The sequence below is a fragment of the Triturus cristatus genome, chromosome 4_1, assembly GCF_964204655.1.
Source record: "Triturus cristatus chromosome 4_1, aTriCri1.1, whole genome shotgun sequence".
In the NCBI taxonomy this organism is placed as follows: Eukaryota; Metazoa; Chordata; class Amphibia; order Caudata; family Salamandridae; genus Triturus; species Triturus cristatus.
Window position 1 is genome coordinate 1,151,778,893 of NC_140585.1, and position 19,527 is coordinate 1,151,798,419.

The 19,527-nt window shown below is 49.0% G+C and overlaps 1 protein-coding gene across 2 annotated transcripts in view; it reads right to left on the reverse strand.

The window, feature by feature from the left end:
• The window catches only part of ADGRL1 (adhesion G protein-coupled receptor L1), a 618,953-nt gene that overhangs the window by 108,364 nt on the left and 491,062 nt on the right, over positions 1–19,527 (reverse strand). The gene's annotated exons all lie outside the window — the stretch shown is intronic.

Below are 19,527 nucleotides of genomic sequence, written 5' to 3' on the forward strand. Positions count from 1 at the left end.
AATCCCTCTGTGAGCAACTTCTGATGATACATTGGTGACATGGGTAGTGCCAACGGGTACTGCAAACACCAGGCCCTCAATCCATCTAGACTCAAAGAGTGTACACCGGAAAGGCTGGATTAAACCACATGCAGAGAGGCGTATATGACGTCAGAGGACCTCCTCATCGAAAGGGGTATGAAATACACGCTGCCCTGTGTACAGAGGAGCAACTAGAGCCACCAAATTTCGGGGGGGGAGGGGGCTAAGAAAAAATTTCGGGGGGGGCTGAATCTTTAAGCAAGAGGCAGAGTGGAGCTGATTTCGGGGGGGGGGGGGGCGCTGAATCTTTAAGCAATAGGCAGAGTGGAGCTGCAGGGGCTCTTAGAAGGGGTGAAACAACAGCGAGGCCTCATTAACAAGCAAATGGTCTTTCAAAGACCTGTGAAGTGCTCGGGTGCGGCTGTGTGTGTGCCTGGGAAGCTGTCTCATCCCGGGCTGCCACACACGACGGGAGGGGGGCTGAAGCCCTTTGAGTCCAATGGGTGTTGCGCGCCTGCCTGTGTATACATAGATCGCAAACATATAGTTTGCAACGACATAAGGCCCTTTTCGCAAAGTAATATTTGGTCATAATCGTATGTTTATAGCCAAGTTTACCTGTTTTGTTCCTGCCAGGAAGCCACAAAGAGATTCCTGGCAGGTATAAATCCATTTATGTGTCTAGAGATCTCTGCCACAAGATCGGAGATTTCACACCCGTAAATACCACTTAAAGGGCAGGAAAAGAGTGAAAAAGGGGGCATATTAGCAAGGGCTTCATCGCCGCTTTAGCAGCACTTTTTGCCGCTAAAGCAACAATTTTATCGCCCTATTAGCAAGCTGTCGCTAACAGTAGTTAGCGACAGCTTTCAGGCGATAGCGACCGGTTTGGAGCCCACTTTGCATGTCAGCGATATTTATCGCTAATGACATGTAAAGTGGGCGTACCCAAACTGTTAGCGACTGAAAGCAGTCGCTAACACAGCTATCGCCTATTAGCAACGCAGGCTGTGCGATAAAAAAAGTCACGCTAAGCGCGATTATCACCAGAATCTAACACCTGCTCAAAACATTACTTACCTGTGTAATCAATGGGAGGTGGATTGTCAGGTTAGGCCCATTGGCGTTAATGCATGAATATTGCTGGATTTCCAGCGATATTCACGCATTTAGCCGCTATCAGTGGATATTTTATCGCATCAGAGATAAACGTTGCTAATAGCGTGTTATCTTTGCGATAATATCCGGCGATAGGCAGCGATAAAAAAATACGCGCTAAGAGCGTTTTGCGGAAAATACCGCATGTCCTTGCTAATATGCCCCAAGTTGTGGTTAGCCTCTGAAGTTTGGGAATGCTTGCAAACATGGAGGTTTGTGGGCATTTACAAACTCCTTTCTTCCCCTGTTTCCACCCTGGAAACAGTGTGGTTTTGACTAGAGTCTGGCATAGAAACCTTTCCAGGTAGAAAGGGGAATGGATAACCCACTGATTTAGTGGAGGTACAGGCTTCCAGATGCACGTCTGTGAACGTTTGTGAATTCCAGAAAGCCTCAAAATTGTGTTTCTGTGGAGGCAAAGATCTCTACCCATAATTTTCCGACTTTCTTTGTAAATTAGATGCATAGACTCAAAAATATAAAGGCAAAAATCTTGACTTCACACAGGTATCTACCTTATTTAAAAAAAATCATCAGTTTCAATTCTTAAATAGACCCAAGCTCGCTTCCCACTTATTCCAGCTTTAAGTTAATTTACATTTGCAATGCTGGATCAGCATATTTGCGGACTAGTGTTTGAGAGGAGCATTGGATGTCAGTTGAATTTTTTTAAAGGGATATATTTGTGTAAGTTCAAGATTTTGGCATTCTAGGTTTTGAGTCTATGTTTTTGCAGGAGATGTTTCTGAAAACTAGGTTTACGTGCTAGCAGAAACACCAATCAGCATCTATTTTCCTCTGACACACAACACACACACACACACAATTGTGCGAACCTGCCATTGATGTCCATGAAGGGTTAATTTACTTCTCTGACTTCCAAATCACTTGGTAATCCAGGAACGTTACACAGTTACATCAAAGCAAACATTGCGGCATGAAGGCTTTGAAAGAAAACAGATCTTTATATGTAGGAAGGAGCTTCAAAAGCCCTGTATGGATGGTTTTGACAAGCCCTTGAAGTCCCCCAAACAGTCTTAGACTACATCCCAGGTTAATGGCATCCCCTAAGTGACACTAACACGAGTTCACACAGCTATGTTTACATACCACACACATACCATATTTAATCCCTGCTACTCACGCCAGATCCATGCTAATTGAAAACCTACTACTCTGAAGAAAGCATACCATAGTGTATCTTCATAAGTGCGTCAATAGAATTAATATCAAGTATAGGGTCGAGACAAAGCCCGACTATCCGGTAAATGGTAATTTGAGTTAAGCTCAACAACTTCTATCGAATTCATAGGTCCTGAACAAGAGTTCGAATCTTGTCGGACTGGGAGTTTAAGAGGAACCTTGAACAGGCTATTCCTCCCGTCTAATGCTTCGATTGAGGCACCCTATTGTATGAGAAATTGACTAAGATTGGTTCAACTGGAAAATAGATGTATCTATTATTTTGTAACAATTAGATTTTTTTTTTTAAGTAAGAAAAAAAATATGGTGTATTTTTCAACTAGGTTATATTGTCTTCAAAAGAATTGTGTGTGGGACGGCTTATACCACAAATAACGAATATCCTGCAATATTAATGATTCGATCATATCATTTTTGTATAAGACATTAGGCTCTGGAAGACACTGGAGTGGCTATTTATTCTTTTTCGTGTTGGACAGTTTGTCACAACTTCAAGTGGTAGGAGCACTAGGGGCTAGCTTAGGTTGTGGAAGGATTTGCTTTTTTTTAAATTGTGAATCTGAAACAATTCACATTATGCATCATTGTGTGGCAGGGACAACCTATTAGATCAGATCTGAAATAGCTTGTATTTTCCTCTTGCTAATCATTCAGGCGGGCAATACTTGACTCCAATCAATCTTCCTCCCAAAATGTCCTAGTAATACAACCAGATCAGTGACCTCAAAAGTGACCTGATACAATGTTCCGCGCTACAGCTGATGTGTCCTGTCTGAAGAAGGGCTTTAATAATGCACCTTTCAGTCAAGAAACCATTTTTAAAATGTTAAACCTACTTAAGAATGTTGTAATCAGATGGAGAATTAACTTTCTAGTCCTTAGGACATCGAGTCACTCCAAATTTTCAAAAGTAAGGAGGAAAATACTCTTTCTTCAAAACTGTATCTGGTGCCCAGGTACCACTAATGATTAATCTCCTTGTGTTTCTTAGGAGTTCTAGAAATATTTTCATATATTAGGAAATTATTAAATGTTTTTCAAAAGTTTATAAATATTGTGAATTGTGAATGTTGCATCCATTCGATGTTTATATAGTTTTATAAAATCATCACAAATAAACTCTTCTGTAATTAAAAAATGAAAATAAATATTACTGACAAGAGAGCTGGGCAGCGCATGATAATTAAATGCACCAGTCACAGAAAACAAAACGTTAATTAGAATTTTCACATATCTCAATTTGCAGGGTGTGTCGATGAGGAATCTCGCAGCTCCAAGAGGTAATTATGTAATGCTTGCCATTTTTGCCCAAGAGGGTGAATTAGAGGTTTTCCACCCCAGTTTTGTGTCTCCTGGCACCATTGCTACCCGCCACATGTCTTTTGTGTGTGTGCAGCGCGGTGCAGAGGGGGCCTGGCATACTGAAGCTTCACTAAACTCTCATAGTTTCCAGGTGGTTCATGCCACTTGTGACACCATCGTCCAGTCTAGTCTTTTTTGACAAGAGATCTTAGCATTCTGGGACTTGTAGGCTCACACTTCTCAGGAGAAACCCAACATAGTTAAGTCGCAGAATGCTAAGTAGTGCTGGCTAGAAAGCCTGAGATTGCTGAAGGTGTCACAAATAACCTGGGTCACTCTGCTGATATGAAGCACCTCGCACTATGTTTAGATTATGTTTATGTTATGAATGTATTTTCTTGGTAACAAAAAAAAAACACTTGTTCAATTATATAAGTGCACCAAAGGGGTGAGGAAGATAGAGGAGAAATTATCTGGAGGCGCAAACATGTGGCACCGAATCTACAGCCTCAGAATTGAAATGGACGCAAGATAGAGACAGCCTGCCCCTCCACATAGAAACAATTAGAAAGAAAAGGGTAGTGCTTAATTTGAGCCAGGGGTTGCAGGTACGGACCACCGGCACTCATTTTTGGGGACCAGCCCTTTTTTTTTGCATCAGACATTTACCGAGAGCAAGAGAGGGAGAAACAAACAAAGTGCAAAAGAGGGAGGAAGCGAAAGACAGCAAACTTATCATAAAGGGAGACTACAGGAACATGTAAGATTGAGGTATAGAGGCAGAGAGTCTGGTGGTGGATTGAAGAGGCATGGAGTGGATTCAAGACTATGCAGCTTTGGGCATGTCGACACTTAACTGCACAGGCCGTAGGCTTCAGAGCTTTGGGTACCGGCACTCATTCTACAAATTAAGCACTGGAAAAACTTGCACCTTTGACACCTCCCAGTATGAACCACCCCCCCTGTGCCTCCACTTCACAAACATATGCCTCCTGGTCTCCAGCTTGCAGGTGGCTATTTCAACTTTATTTCCCCCCCCTGTATGTCTGCACCAGATCTTCCCCATCCACTTCCTGTCAATGCCTACCTAACATCTGCTGGGCGGTAGTAGATTTTATAAACTGCTTTATCTTCGAAAAATTATTTATAAAAATTGTGTCCAGGTTTCACCTGCGGCAGCCTTTTCTTGTTCTCATACTAGGAGTTATTTTTTCATGAGTGTCAATTTGACAACATGTTATGTGTAGCAGAAGTGACATCACACACCTTCTGATCCCTGACCCATGATTGCTTTCATCATCGAGCTAACGTCCTGCTGGAGGAAACGAAGAGTGCATTGGATGGTCCATGAACTGGCAGAGTCTTATCTGAACTATTCTCTATTCCTGGGCCCTGTGTTTAACTTGGTTGATTTTTTTAAAGGGATAAGTTGGTTCCTTCTCAAGAGGCCACTGCAGTTTGCACCACCCGCTGCCCCTGCCAGCACTGCCAATGTCAGTACCAACACAAATACAAACCATTACACTCCTACAAGTGTGAAATTCAGGCTATGCCATGCCACCCAAGGCTTAAAAATGGCCTGAAATGCTTGTATCACAAATTTGTAATGTATATTGAATTATGAAACACTCAATGTGCTCATGTCAAAAACATACAAACACTGCCACCATGTGGTAGATTGCCATACGTTCTGGTATTGAGAATTAAGATCCAGCGCTGAGCACCAGCAACCGCCAGCTCAAACTAAGCACCTCCTGAGCCCCCAGTGTTTGTGCTCCAAGCACTCAATCAATCCATTTCTAATTTTGTTATAATCCTGCTATGCCCATTTAAATCCTGTGTTTTTCCTCCTTACATGGTCTCGCATTTCCATAACCACTTTGTGTGACCTACCCCAATCGAACTCTGATCCTGCTTGAGCCAGGCTCTCTATCTCGTCACCTTCTCTCCCCACTAAAACCCTATCTCTCTCTTCCTCGTTTTCTCTCTTAGTTATGAAACCTTGTAAATCTGGATATGCGTCAGGTTCCTTGGATTTTGCAGGGGAACACCCACAGCAACACCCATGGAATGCCTCTTTCACGCAGAGTAATGCGTGAAACGGTACCATATTTACCAGGCAATGAAAAGCCATGCGGGTGGCTTACATGGCCTTGTAAATCTGGGCAGTCACACTGAACCGCTAGTGCGTCCCCAAAAAGTGTTGCTCCGGTGGCGCAATGGGCTTGTAAATACGCTCCATAATCTGTTGTAAGTCTGCTGTCTACCATCCCCCCTTTACCGCTCTCCCCAAGTCCCCTTTTCAAGGTCTCTTATGCAGCGGCGGCCAGCACAGATCTCCCCTAAACCAATCACAACGCTGCAATGCAGCGCTGTGGTTGGTCTGAGCACCATGGTTCGGTGCTCAGGAGGGGACTGGGGACCTGGGCATGTTCTCCATGCCGGCTGTAATGCAGCCTGCATGGAGAACATGCTGAAGTGTGCATGACTGTTTGGACGGCCCGAGCGGGCCGGTCAAAGCATCATGTGCACTTTAGTGTGCCCACTGCTCCTCCCCTGCTCTGTCAGCAGAGCAGCCCCGCCCTCATTCTGCCACAGCAGGGAAGAATAAAATTATTTTAACATTGCCTTATCATTTTATTTTTTCTTTCTTTTTCAGATGCACAGCAGGAGTGGGGCGACACCCCTCCACCTTAGAGTAGGAGCCGCCACTGCTTATTTTTACACTAGTTTAATCATACTGTGCCTCCACGATCCCAGTGGTCCCCATACTTCCTTCCCTCGCGCCCTACCCGCCCTTGTCCGATTGATAGGAGCCGGCTTCACTCTCAGGCTTTGGACTGTCAACCACTACGGAGCAGGCCAGCGTCTCTAGTGCTCATCGTTTTAAATGTGTGCTCTGATGCACCTTTATGTACTCTCCCACTAGGGCTTGCCTGTACCTTATTTATTTGTATCCATTTCTAAAATGGATAACGTGGATTTTTATATGCAACTTTTCAGAACAATAGAACTTCATATAGGAATCCTGCTACTTAAATAATTACAGATCATGTACCTCCGAAGGGGTATGATCAATTATTTATTCTTGCAGTTTCGTAAACAACACTGTCAAACAAAACTCGACCTATGTCTCTGAAGTCATTAATGGTGTTCAAACTTCGGTATCCAAAATCACCAGTGGAAATCAGACAGTCAGATCAGAATTTCGAGCAATACACTAACTGGTCCCATGAGGGCGCCAGAGCGCTGTACGTGTTGCTTGGTGGATCCCGGCAGAAGCATTTCATTGTACTAAAGAAGAAATGTACACGGCGGAAAAGGATGTACTTATATGAGCGTGCTGGAAGAGGATGTACTTATGAGAGCTTGCTAGAGACGGACAGAACCTGCACATACAACCAAAGAAGTGTTTTGAGCTCTTGGTGATGATGGCACGTCTAGTGACTCTTCGGTGCAGTACCTGAGCATCGGCGTGCACCGGGCAGTAGAAGGTGCATGTCTAACCTGGCCGGGGGGGGGGGGGGGCTTCGGTGGTTGGTGGTGGTAGGGGGAGTGGTTACTGTCAACTTGTGTCAAGGCCTGTTGGCAGTTAGCAGCACCTGTGCACAGTGCCTAATTTGTAAGAGGATAAGTGTCTTGTCGGGAGGCCACTGCAGCTTGCACCTCACATAACCCATGCCAGCGCTGCCAATGACAGTACATACACAGCTACTAACCTGCACACTCCTACAAGTGTGACAAGTCAGACTATTACAGGCCCCCAAAGCCAGAAGAATTGCTTGGGAGGCAGATATTAGTCATTATTAATGCAAATTGAATAAATAACCCTCTGTTGTGGAGTTCATACCTAAATTTGCAGGACAGCGCCACTATGTGGCAGACTGTCATAGCCCCGGTGCTGACAATAAGGTGCCGGTGCTGAGCACCGGAAAGCACCGCTCAAATTAAGCAATGCCTGTGCAAGACCGCAGTCTCCGCCTGCAGACCCCTTCATGGAGCAGTGGCCCCGTTGGCAGGTACACACAGGGTCTAACGAGCGATTGTTTGGGTCAGTGGGTGGATTAAAATGTGCTCGTGCGTTCTGGAAGTTTCTATTTCCTGTTCGACAGTGTTTAAGGGCAAGAACATGAAGCCGGGCCCCCCGGGGCCTTGCAGTGGGGTGCCTTAGGTGCTGACAGTAAGCTCATGCAGCTGCTGTTAGATTTCATTTAGAAAGGGTGGCGCGGGGGGGGGGTCGTTGCTTGGTCAGAGGCTAACAGGTTGTAACAAAGTCCTGGGCATGTGAATGTGTTCCGCCATACATGTTCCATTAGGTCACTCACGGCAGAGAAAATGTGTGTGGGGGGGGCAGGAGTGAGAATGGGTGGTGGTAAGTAGTTCCAACTCACCCTTCAATCCACACGTCCACCCATGTTATCCCCAATCATCCATTCTTTCAACATTCCATCAATCTATTGACCATTCATCCATCGATTCATTCACAAATCCATCAATCAATACATTCCTTGCCCCATCCTAGCCGCTTTCTGCCCTTCTGTCAACCATCCTGTCACCCTTCCTCCCGCCCTCCTCCTTTCCATCTACCGGCTCTCTCTCCTTATTTTTTCCACCTCACCTATCTCTTTACGGTTTCCTCTGTTTCTCTCCCTCTCTGCCCTTTCTCCATTTCCATCATTTCTCGTTCTCGCCTTCACTGTGCAGGCCTTGGCTGCCACCCTCAGCTCTTCCCTGCATTCCTGAACAACGCTGTGAGCTTTTGTCAGCAAATCTGCTGACAGAGGAGACTTTTCAGTGGGCTACAGCTCGCCCGCCCATCAGGCTCAGGGCAACACTCCTCCATGGCTACTAACATGGGGTTCAAGGTGCCACTGCTGCCTCTGTGCACGTGTGTGTGTGAATCTGCACAACATGTGTTCTCTTGTACGGACTGATGTGCAGAGATCCCTTTCCAAGCTAAATTCCGAGACATGTTTATTTCTTCCAAAGGTTCTCCTGTGGCAAAGCGTTCTTGCTTTATGGTCTTGAACCAGAGGCTGCAGATACCGGCGGTGTCCTTCCTGTAGGTAGCGTAAACGCCTGCATTATAGGGAGGGAACCAACGTACTCCTCCTTTCATCCACCGTGGAGAAATTCTCCAGAACAGCTACGATGACTGACTTTTAGCAGTATGTTTTGGTCTACTTGGGTGGAATATATTAAAGTATTGTCTCTCTGCCCCCAGTGTAAAGTCCAGTACATGCAGAGAAAAGACACAGGTAATCAATCCATCTTTATTTTGTTTCTTACAGTTTTATATAGCGCAGACTTGACCGAAGGTATTGGAGCGCTTTATAAGAGCACCAGTTGCATTACACAAGGTCACATTCCTTTTTGTTGATTTTTTTTATGGCACGAACAGATGAAGTGATTTGCCCAGAATAGGCGTGCAACGCCCTTGGGGCTGAAAGGGCTCAAGCCCCCTCCCCCGTCGTGTGTGTCAGCCCGGGCTGAGACAGCTTCCGGGGCACACACACAGCCGCGCCCAAGCAGTTCACAGGTCTTTAAAAGACCATTTACTTGCTAACAAGGCTTTGTTGTTTTTTCACCCCTTCTTAGAGCCCCTGCATCTCCACACTGACTATCGCCGGAAGAATTAGCCCTCCGAAATGTTTAGTAGCCCCCCCCCAGAAATGTGGCTCTAGTTGCGCCTCTGACCCAGAATCACAGGAAGTTGAGCCCACGCCGAGACTCGAACCTGGTTCCCCAGTTCCAAAGTTGGCAGCTCTGAGTTTGATATACCCTGTGGTCACCAGGTATTTGAGAAGTGAAAGTGCACCTTGGGACTATTCCAAGTGTTAGGAGTAGCTATCGCTGTTCTGGCCACTACGCCACATTTTCTCCCTTGTACTGGATATGCTGCTATCATTTTAAAACATTTAAAAAAACAACTGATGGGAAGAATGCTTGACTTAATCTCATCAGTTGGTAATTACGCTAGGCTGCATATAGTTTATGTTTTTTTGCTTACTGTGTCACTCCAGACGTGGGCCTTCCTAAAGCAAATCAGATTTCATCCTGCTGGAATGGGAACAATCCAGCCGGAACCCCTCCCCCCTCCTCCCCGCCAATGAACAGGAACTGAAGCAACTCCAGGCCACTTTCAAGCGCCTTAGATCTCATGATCTCATCAGTGAGGTGCACAATGAGTTCTGTGGCAGAGCAAGGGCCCACTTCACGCTCAGGGTGTCTCACTGAGAAAACAAGAACATGATGGGTGGAAAGCATAAAATAATCATAACCACTGGTAATTACTTTGGGTCACATTCCAGGTCATTATTTTTGTATTCTCTGTGTCACTCCAGGCATGGAATAATCTTATGCAAATGACCATTTGCCTCCAAGTTGTTTGCGCCAAAGGATTCAAGATGCAGTGCCCTGATGAAGCCCCACAATTCCATTCCGGTAGCCTCAATGATAAACAATGAGCCAAGCCAGACCCTAATCCTCCCTCCCTGGCTCCTTGGGACCACCTCACCACTCTGCTCTGCCCCACTCCACCATTCTCCTCTGCCCAACTCGGCTACTCTCCTCTGCCCCACTTCACCCCCTTCTCCCCACTTCACCACCCTCCTCTGCCCCACTCACCACTCTTCTCCCCACTTCACCACTCACCTCTCCCCACTCCACCACTCTCGTCTGCCCCGCTCGGCCACCCTCCTCCTCACACCACCACACTCCTCTGCCCCTCTGCCCCACTCCACCACTCCCCACTCCACCACTCTCCTTTGCCCCACTCCACCACTCTCCTCTGCCCCACTCGGCCATCCTCCTCTGCCCCACTCGGCCATCCTCATCTGCCCCACTCCACCACTCTCCTCCCACTCCACCACTCTCCTCCGCACTCCACCACTCTCCTCTGCTCCACTCCACCATTCTCCCCTGCCCCACTCCACCACTCTCCTCCCCACTCCACCACCCTCCTCTGCCCCACTCCACTGCTCTCCTCTGTTCCTCTCCACCACTCTCCTCTGCCCGACTCCACGACTCTCTTCTGCCCCACTCCACCACTCTCCTCCCCACTCCACCATTCTCGCTTGTCCAACTCGGCCACTCTCCTCTGACCCACTTCACCCCCTCCTCCCCACTCCACCACCCTCCTCTGCTCCACTCACCACTCTTCTCCCCACTTCACCACTCACCTCTCCCCACCTCCACCACTCTCGTCTGCCCCGCTCGGCCACCCTCCTCCTCACACCACCCTCCTCCTCTGCCCCACTCCACCACTCCCCACTCCACCACTCTTCTCTGCCCCACTCCACCACTCTCCTCTGCCCCACTCCACCACTATCCTCCCCACTCCACCACTCTCCTCCACACTCCACCACTCTCCTCTGCCCCACTCCACCATTCTCCCCTGCCCCACTCCACCACTCTCCTCCCCACTCCACCACCCTCCTCTGTCCCACTCCACCGCTCTCCTCTGTTCGACTCCACCACTCTCCTTTGCCCCACTCCACCACTCTCCTCTGCCCCACTTCACCACTCTCCTCCGCACACCACCATTCTCCTCTGCCCAACTCAGCCACTCTCCTCTGACCCACTTCACCCCCTCCTCCCCACTTCACCACCCTCCTCTGCCCCACTCACCACTCTTCTCCCCACTTCACCACTCACCTCTGCCCCACTCCACCACTCTCGTCTGCCCCACTCGGCCAACCTCCTCCTCACACCACCACACTCCTCTGCCCCATTCCACCACTCCCCACTCCACCACTCTCCTCTGCCCCAATCCACCACTCTCCTTTGCCCCACTCGGCCAACCTCCTCTGCCCCACTCCACCACCCTCCTCTGCCCCACTCCACCACTCTCCTCTGCCCCACTCCACCACTCTTCTCCCCACTCCACCACTCTCCTCCTCACTCCACCACTCTCCTCCCCACTCCACCACCCTCCTCTGCCCCACTTCACTGCTCTCCTCTGTTCCACTCCACCACTCTCCTCTGCCCCACTCCACCACTCTCCTCTGCCCCACTGACCCACTCCACCACTCTCCTCTGCCCCACTCCACCACTCTCCTCCCCAATTCAACATCCTCTTCTGCCCCACTCCACGCTCTCCTCCCCACTCCACCACTTTCATCTGCCCCACTCCACCACCCTTCTCTGCCACACTCCACTGCTCTCCTCCCCACTCCACCACTCTCCTCTGCCCACTCCACCACCCTCCTCTGCCCCACTCCACCATTCTCCTCCCCACTCCACCACTCTCCTCTGCCCCACTCCACCACTCTCCTCTGCCCCACTCCACCACCCTCCTCTGCCCCACTCCACCGCTCTCCTCTGCCCCACTCCACCACTCTCCTCTATCCCACTGCACCACTCTCCTCCCCACTCCACCACTCTCTTCTGCCCCACTCCTCCACTCTCCTCTGCCTCATTCCACCACTCTCCTCTCCCCCACTCTACCACTCTCCTCTGTCCCACTCCACCACTCTCCTCTGTCCCACTCCACCACCCTCCTCTGCCCCACTCTACCACTCTCCTCTGCCCCAGTCCACCACTCTCCTCTCCCCCAGTCCACCACTCTCCTCTGCCTCACTCTACCACTCTTCTCTGCCCCACTCCACCACCCTCCTCTGCCCTACTCCACCACTCTCCTCTGCCCCAATCCACCGCTCTCCTCCCCACTCCACCATTCTCCTCTGCCCCACTCCACCACTCTCCTCTGCCCCACTCCACCACTCCCCCCCCACTTCCTCACCCTCTTCTGCCACACTCCACCGCTCTCCTCCCCACTCCACCGCTTTCCTCTACCCCACTGCACCACTCTCTACCCCACTGCACCGCTCTCCTCTGCTCCACTCAACCGCTCTCCTCTGCCCGACTCCACCACTCTCCTCTGCCTCACTCCACCACTCTCCTCCCCACTCCACCACTCTCCTCCCCACTCCACCACTCTCCTCTGCCCCACTCACTACTCTCCTCTGCCCCACTCACTACTCTCCTCTGCCCCACTCTCCTCTGCCCCACTCCACTGCTCTCCTCCCCACTCCACCACTCTCCCCTGCCCCACTCCACCACTCTCCTCTGTCCCACTCCACCACCCTCCTCTACCCCACTCCACCACTCTCCTCCACACTCCACCACTCTCCTCTGCCCCACTCCACCGCTCTCCTCTGCCTCACTCCACCACTCTCCTTCCCACTCCACCACTCTCCTCTGCCCCACTCCACTGCTCTCCTCCCCAGTCCACCACTCTCCCCTGCCCCACTCCACCACTCTCCTCTGTCCCACTCCACCACCCTCCTCTGCCCCACTCCACCACTCTCCTCCCTACTCCGCCACCCTCCTCTGCCCCCACTCCACCACTCTCCTTCCACTCCACCACTCTCCTCTGACCCACTCCACCACTCTCCTTTGCCCCACTCGGCCACCCTCCTCTGCCCCACTCCACCACTCTCCTCTCCTCCCCACCCCACCACTCTCCTCTGCTCCACTTCACCACTCTCCCTGCCCCACTCCACCCTTACCAGCCAGCTGCACTGTTCTTGTTCCGCGCGCCTTTGGTTTGTGCTATATGCCACATACATACATAAATACTGTACCTTGAACTTGAAGTTCTAGTCGTTCATAGGTAGAGAACTGGACTCAAATATAATGGTGTGCTGAAACCATAGGGCCTAGTGAGGGTCTGCCTAGACCCAGTATTGGTTTATGCCGTATTGCTATTTGGTAGGCTTCACCCGAACACTGGCCCCAGCTGTAAGGCCACGTCACCAAAACAAGGGTGGGACCAGGCACGCAACGTCCATTGGGCTCAAAGGGCTTCAGCGCCCGCCCCCCCCCCCCCCCCCCCCTGTGTGTCAGCCCAGGCTGAGACAGCATCCCGGGGGCAGGCACACACACACACACACACACACACACAGCCACACCTGGAGCGCTCTGAGACCTTTTGGTGAATTGTGCGCTTAATAAGTTCCCCTGACTTGACTTAACCCGAGTACTTCACAGGTCTTTAAAAGACCATTTACTTGCTAACGAGGCTTTGTTGTGTTTTCACCCCCTTCTTAGAGACCCTGCATCTCCACTCTGCATATTGCTGGAAGAGTCAGCCCCCCCTCGAAATTTTTAGTAGCCCCCCCCCCCCTCCCCCTCCGAAATTTGGCTCTAGTTGCGCCTCTGGGTGGGACCTATTAAGTTTTCAGACACACCTTCATTTGAGCCGTAACCGTGAGATGTTTCATGTAGCGCCAACTGCGAACGAGTATTAAACCTAGGCGCTTGAGTTTCATTGGGACTATAGATAACGTATTTGTCAAAGCTGCGTGGTCGGGTTAACTAGAGAGGAAAGTGCCCGGAATTAGAAGTGTCAAGTTCTATAGACTGCCTACCAGTGGACTCAGATGTTATCCCACTGCCGCAAGGGGCGCTATGTGCTTATGGGAATGGAATGGAATCACAGAGGCGGCTGTTAGCAGGTAAAATATTTCAGGGGTTAATCACCCGCTGCCCAGAGCAACGTGCAGGCTTGAAAATCACCACGGCCAACTCAGCCCTGCATTCTCCTCAGGTCGATACAAAGAGCGGCAATGAGGTGGATAATAGTAAATGTCTGTTTGACGGCGCTTTCACAGGGAAAAACTATGGTAGCAAGGACTTTACTTGGACACCTTTGTATAAAAATACAACCCCCCATGAATTGAAGGCACAGGTAAGAAAAGAGCAAGCTCAGGGTTGTCGCCATAAACTTTACAACAGTACAGGAAGTTCGCAACCTACCTTGATGATATTTTTGGAGCCATCACTTCTGAAAGGGCGACTAAACAAAATAACATAAACATAACATAACATGTACTTTTGTATAGCGCTATCACCCAAAAGTCTCAAGGCGCTGAATAACAGATGTATATTGTTACCCAACTCAATGGTACTCATTTTATCGACCTCAGATGGATGAAAGGCTGAGTGGACCCACCGGGATTAGAACCTGTGACCATGAGGTCGAATACAGGCCCCTACACTGGATGCATTTGTCCACTGCGCCACCAGACCCGGCTAAAATGGTGGAAGGGTAGAGGTGAAAATCAATACCTTTCCTTCAGGTGGTGTAAAAGAGGGGTCAACCTATAACAGGAGACCGCAAAAGATGTTGAGCAGGGCTTTAGGTGGAATGAACAAACTGGAGGATATCTCGAGGGGTGTGGCTATTGTAATTAGGAGTGAGGCTTAAAACGCATAACCTAAAAAACTGTGCTTATCATAGTGTGCCGCGGGACTGGTATTTTGCTGCATCTGTCATTGCATCTAGGCATATAATACAAGTAACATTACACTCACAATAAGCCAGGACTATTGGCTTTGTCACTGGTTGTTAGTTGCGTAAGATAAATAAGCAGTAACTACAGCTTCATTGTATATAACATTGAAAATGCTTCAGTTCTGAATGATGAGAATGTGAAAGAACTATAATGAGTCTCTTTGAAGTTACATCAAAGGCAGTAAAGTGTGGCACTGCTGCAGAGTTCAGATTTATTTTTCACCCACGGAGTGAGGGCAAACATGGAGAGCCCGATAGGGACCCGTTTCAGCACCTGCTTTTTAGAACAGCTGGCGCTGAGCACTGCCAGGACCCGGCCCAATTAAAGCCCGGGGTAGGAGTCACACAGGGGCTCAGGAAAGAAGGTGTTCTTTGCAGGATGGATAAGAGTGCACGGGCAGCTCACTGTTCCTGGGTTTCAAAATCAGAGGAGAAAGAAAAGGGCTCTCAAAACCCACTTCGCTGAGAGACACTTTGGATGAACCTATGCACGCTTCTCGGGCCTATCTAGAACACCCTGATAGAATCCGAGGTATCCTTCCCCCGAGTCACGCTGCTGAGTTTGTGTGTGTGTTCTTTGTTGCTTATCTGTTATTTTTATGTTGATTGTTATCCCTGTTCTTCTGCTTGGTCTCTTGTAAAGCGCTCTGATGCTCTTGGGCCAGGCTCGTGCTGTATAAAGCCGCAAAAATAAATATGAGAAGAGCAGCCACTGGATAGGAAAAGGAAACCAGGGTGCAGGTATGATATGAAGATTATTTGAGCTCCCTGAAATAATGGTTGAGCCCACCCTGACTTTTAGGCGTCGGGGTGTCCCAATGATGAAGCATGACACCACTAGGGTGTGTGAGGGAATATAAACAAAAGGACTTGCCTCCTTCCCCACACTTATGTGGTGTCACACACTTCAAATAGGGTATACCATCGTTCTATCAGTAGCAATTTGTTTCAGTTAGCTATACATATAGGTTGCTGACTGGTTAACCACGGTAGTACTTATAGTGGCATAATGATATAAAGATTAAACAGACATTGGTACCTACAAGTGGGAAACGGCCTTCACAACACGGACAGAGCCACACGTGCCGTTTCTCTGCAAGCACAGCCACGCTACCCTTAACTACGCATATGCCTTAACCATGCATGTGTGTGGTTAGGGCAGTACGCTGTCTAGATATGCAGGTACATAAAGTGGAAGGATCGGGGAAGACGCAAACTGGTAAGTGGGGCTGGGTTTTGGGGGGTAGTTTTAGGGGTGTGGGTAGTTTTTAGGGCTCACGGGGGGCAGGTTATTCACAGGGCAGAGGCCGGGTTTTAGGGCTCAGGGAAGGGGGGGTCGGGTAGTTTTAGGTGTGGGGGTAGTTTTTATGCCTCGGAGGGGTCGAGTTGTATATAGGACAGGGGCCAGGGTTTTAGGGCTCAGGGCGGGAAGGCTGGGGTGTGATCCTTACCACACATCCCTTTATCAATCTTGCCTTTACTACGAAATTGCGTGGTAAAGGCATGCGTGGTACAGGAATGCATTGCTCAGACGCATTTGTTGTTTGGGATGCGTTGTAGAGGCATGTGTGGTTTAGCCATGCGTGCCTCTATCGCACAACCCCTATAAATGGCCACCACTGAACTGGTTGGGACTAGTGGCATAGCGTAAAATGATGCTACCCCTGCAGAATGTTGTGAGATGCCCCCCGAGTCACCGATGTGTCACAGACATTAGCCTTAGGTGGAAAGGCGACTCAAGGATTCCACAGGCCTGCATCACCCCTTTGTTTGGAACATTAATGTATGTGAAGATGGAAAATATCTCACCTGCTCTTGATGACTCCCTTGGGATGTTCAAATGGGGTCTGACCCAGCACTGACAGGCAACTAACCGAGTTGCTCATTTATATTTTCAACACTGCTAACAAAAATATCTCTTCGCACTCACACAACCGGCGCCATTATCAGGGAAGATGTGCAGACAGAACTGGCGCTCATGCTCGGGGTACCAAAAATACAATTGCCCCTGCAAAGTATGTAACGTTTATACAATTTGCACTTCTCAAAGTATTGTAACCTGGCGAAGTTTTGCTTATGGCAAAAGCTCTTGCAAATAAAAGTTTTCCAGAAGACTTTTCTTTCCAAAATATTTTTTACGAGAATTTTCCAACTAGAAGTGAGTTTTTGCTTAGATTTTTTTCCTGTAAAGCCTGAGTTAGCAGAATTTGTTATTTTCAAACTTCACAGTCTTTGCAAACATTGCAAACTTGTGAATAAAACTTCAGTAAGACGAAAACGTTGCCCACAGTCACTGGCAGAACCAGTATGCAGCATATAATTTGTCATTGATAGCCTAAAAGAGAATTAAATATGTATTAGGACTTGGACTGAAGCATCTTTAACATTTAACTAGCTGCACTGCCCATAACGGATTGGTATATGAAAAAGTTGGCAATCAAAACTTGCGACTGTGAAGTCACATATTAACTACAAAACATACAACAAGGTCTACAATTCAAAGGACAGCAATAAAAAACGCAAAGGACTCCAAGTGCCACACCTGATAGAAATTGATGCTGGTTGGCGTGAGTGAGGCCCCAACACAAGTTTTTGGGCCCTATTAACATGCAACTCAGTGGCACCCATGTTATCACCCTCAGAAGGACGGGATGCGAACCTTTGAACAACTTACAAACAGGTTTCTGTGGCAGGTGCCAACCTCCCAAACTCCTTCCTGTTTGGAAAACACAATGTTTGCTACATCATGCTATTTGGGTTCTTAAGAGCTGCATACTTCCTAATCCTGCTTCACAGCAAGAGATTGAAAAAAGTGGGAGCAGATGAGGAGGCTTGAAAAAATCTAATCAAATCTAAGTCAAGTGGTGCAAAATTTAAGAATGTAAAATTCAAAAAGGTGAAAAAAATCCTCTTAGTGAGTAATGCGGAAGGCCCTAAGCTCATAAGTTGCAGGTGCCGGCCCCCAGGAGGGCGCCCTGATACGAGTGGGTGTGAATATTCATGATTTAAGAAAGTCGCGTTTTGCTGATTGAACCTTAATGAAGTATTGCTTTACAAGTGAAAAATAGTAATTAAATGGTTTAGAATGAAATGCACGACATAAGCTCCATCAAGTGGGCAGAGATGGAGGGCTGTACCACTTGCGACAGGGGGCCAAGGCCTTAACAGGTTGAGTTGAGACAAGATGGCCGCCAGGGCGCATGCCATGTCTCCAGACTACGTTATGTGGCACACGTTCTGACCCCTCACCCAACGACGCTACACCCACTGAAGCCCAGCTCTCCTGCTTATCTGATACCAACTTTGGCCAAAGCTCCGCACGAGTCCGTTGGCATCCCCAGCCCTCAGGAGCCTGCGTGGAAGCCGTGCCAGTTTCCATTAAGAGTTCCACCCGAGGCCAGTCCTTGGCGTGCTCACGCCACGCTGCGCTCCCCCCCCATCTCTGCCTCTGCAGACTCACAGACGCCTTGTCAATAGAAGAGTAGGACAGTGTTACTATTTAATTTGATTAATTAGAAAGTCTTTTCCCCCATAAGACCTCTTGCATCAGCTTCAACAGCTGCAGGCCTTGCCTGGCGCCTCCCGGAGGAGCTGTGTGGACCAATCCGCCCTCCTCACACCTCCAGTGGAAATATGAGAGCGAGGCGTGCGCGTGCTCACAGCCTTACAGTAAGAACGGCAGGGAGCCAGATCGCTTTTGCCATTGGTTTGAAGATGCTCAGGGTGTTGGTGCCAAAGGGGCACAGGGGGGACCCCAGATTTAACTTCAAAGAATCGTCGTCCACATTGTAGAGCGTAAAGTAGATTGGCCATTGTACCTCCACCAGTCAACGCGAGACAGGCAGGGACGGACTAGCCATAGTGGGCACCGGGCGTTTCCCCGGTAGGCCGCTAGGGTGGGGGCCGGTTTTGGGCGCCTGGGGGGCAGTTTTTGTTACCGGGGGTCGGCAATATCGGCTCCCTGTAACAAAATCCGAAACCGGCCCTCACAAACTGCTCAGCTGAGAACACTGTCCCAGGCACACGTAGTGGGGATATGCTAATGGTATAAAAGTCTCGTATGAGATCAAATTGCTGTGGTCGACACCAGTGTATTGTTCAAAGTTATTTAATGAAGCAACAACAAAAGAAAGCAACCAGCCGACACGTGTTTTGTCACAACGGGAATAGTCCTGAGACTCTTCAGGGCTGTATTGACAGTGGTGAAGTAAAAGCCTGTATGGCGTGGTGGAAAAAGGAAGGTAGTTCCACAAGACCGGTGATAATTCCAACCCGGCAGAGGGTTCCACGAGGACAGGTCTGGTCCTCGGTAGAGATGTGACAAATGTGTCAAGTCACTGGTGTAGAGGAGCAGGGGCGGGTGCGCCGGACCGTGAGAGAACGTTGAGGGCCTGAGTAATGGTGACTGGGACCATCCAGTGTCTTGGGAGAGAGCGTAAGACGGTGGGTGGCCGAGTAGTCGGAAACCTGAGTATATCACGTAGGTTTGACAATCCTGGTTGTAGGAGCGAGGTGGCGGGTGCGCCGTCCCGATATCTGTGTGC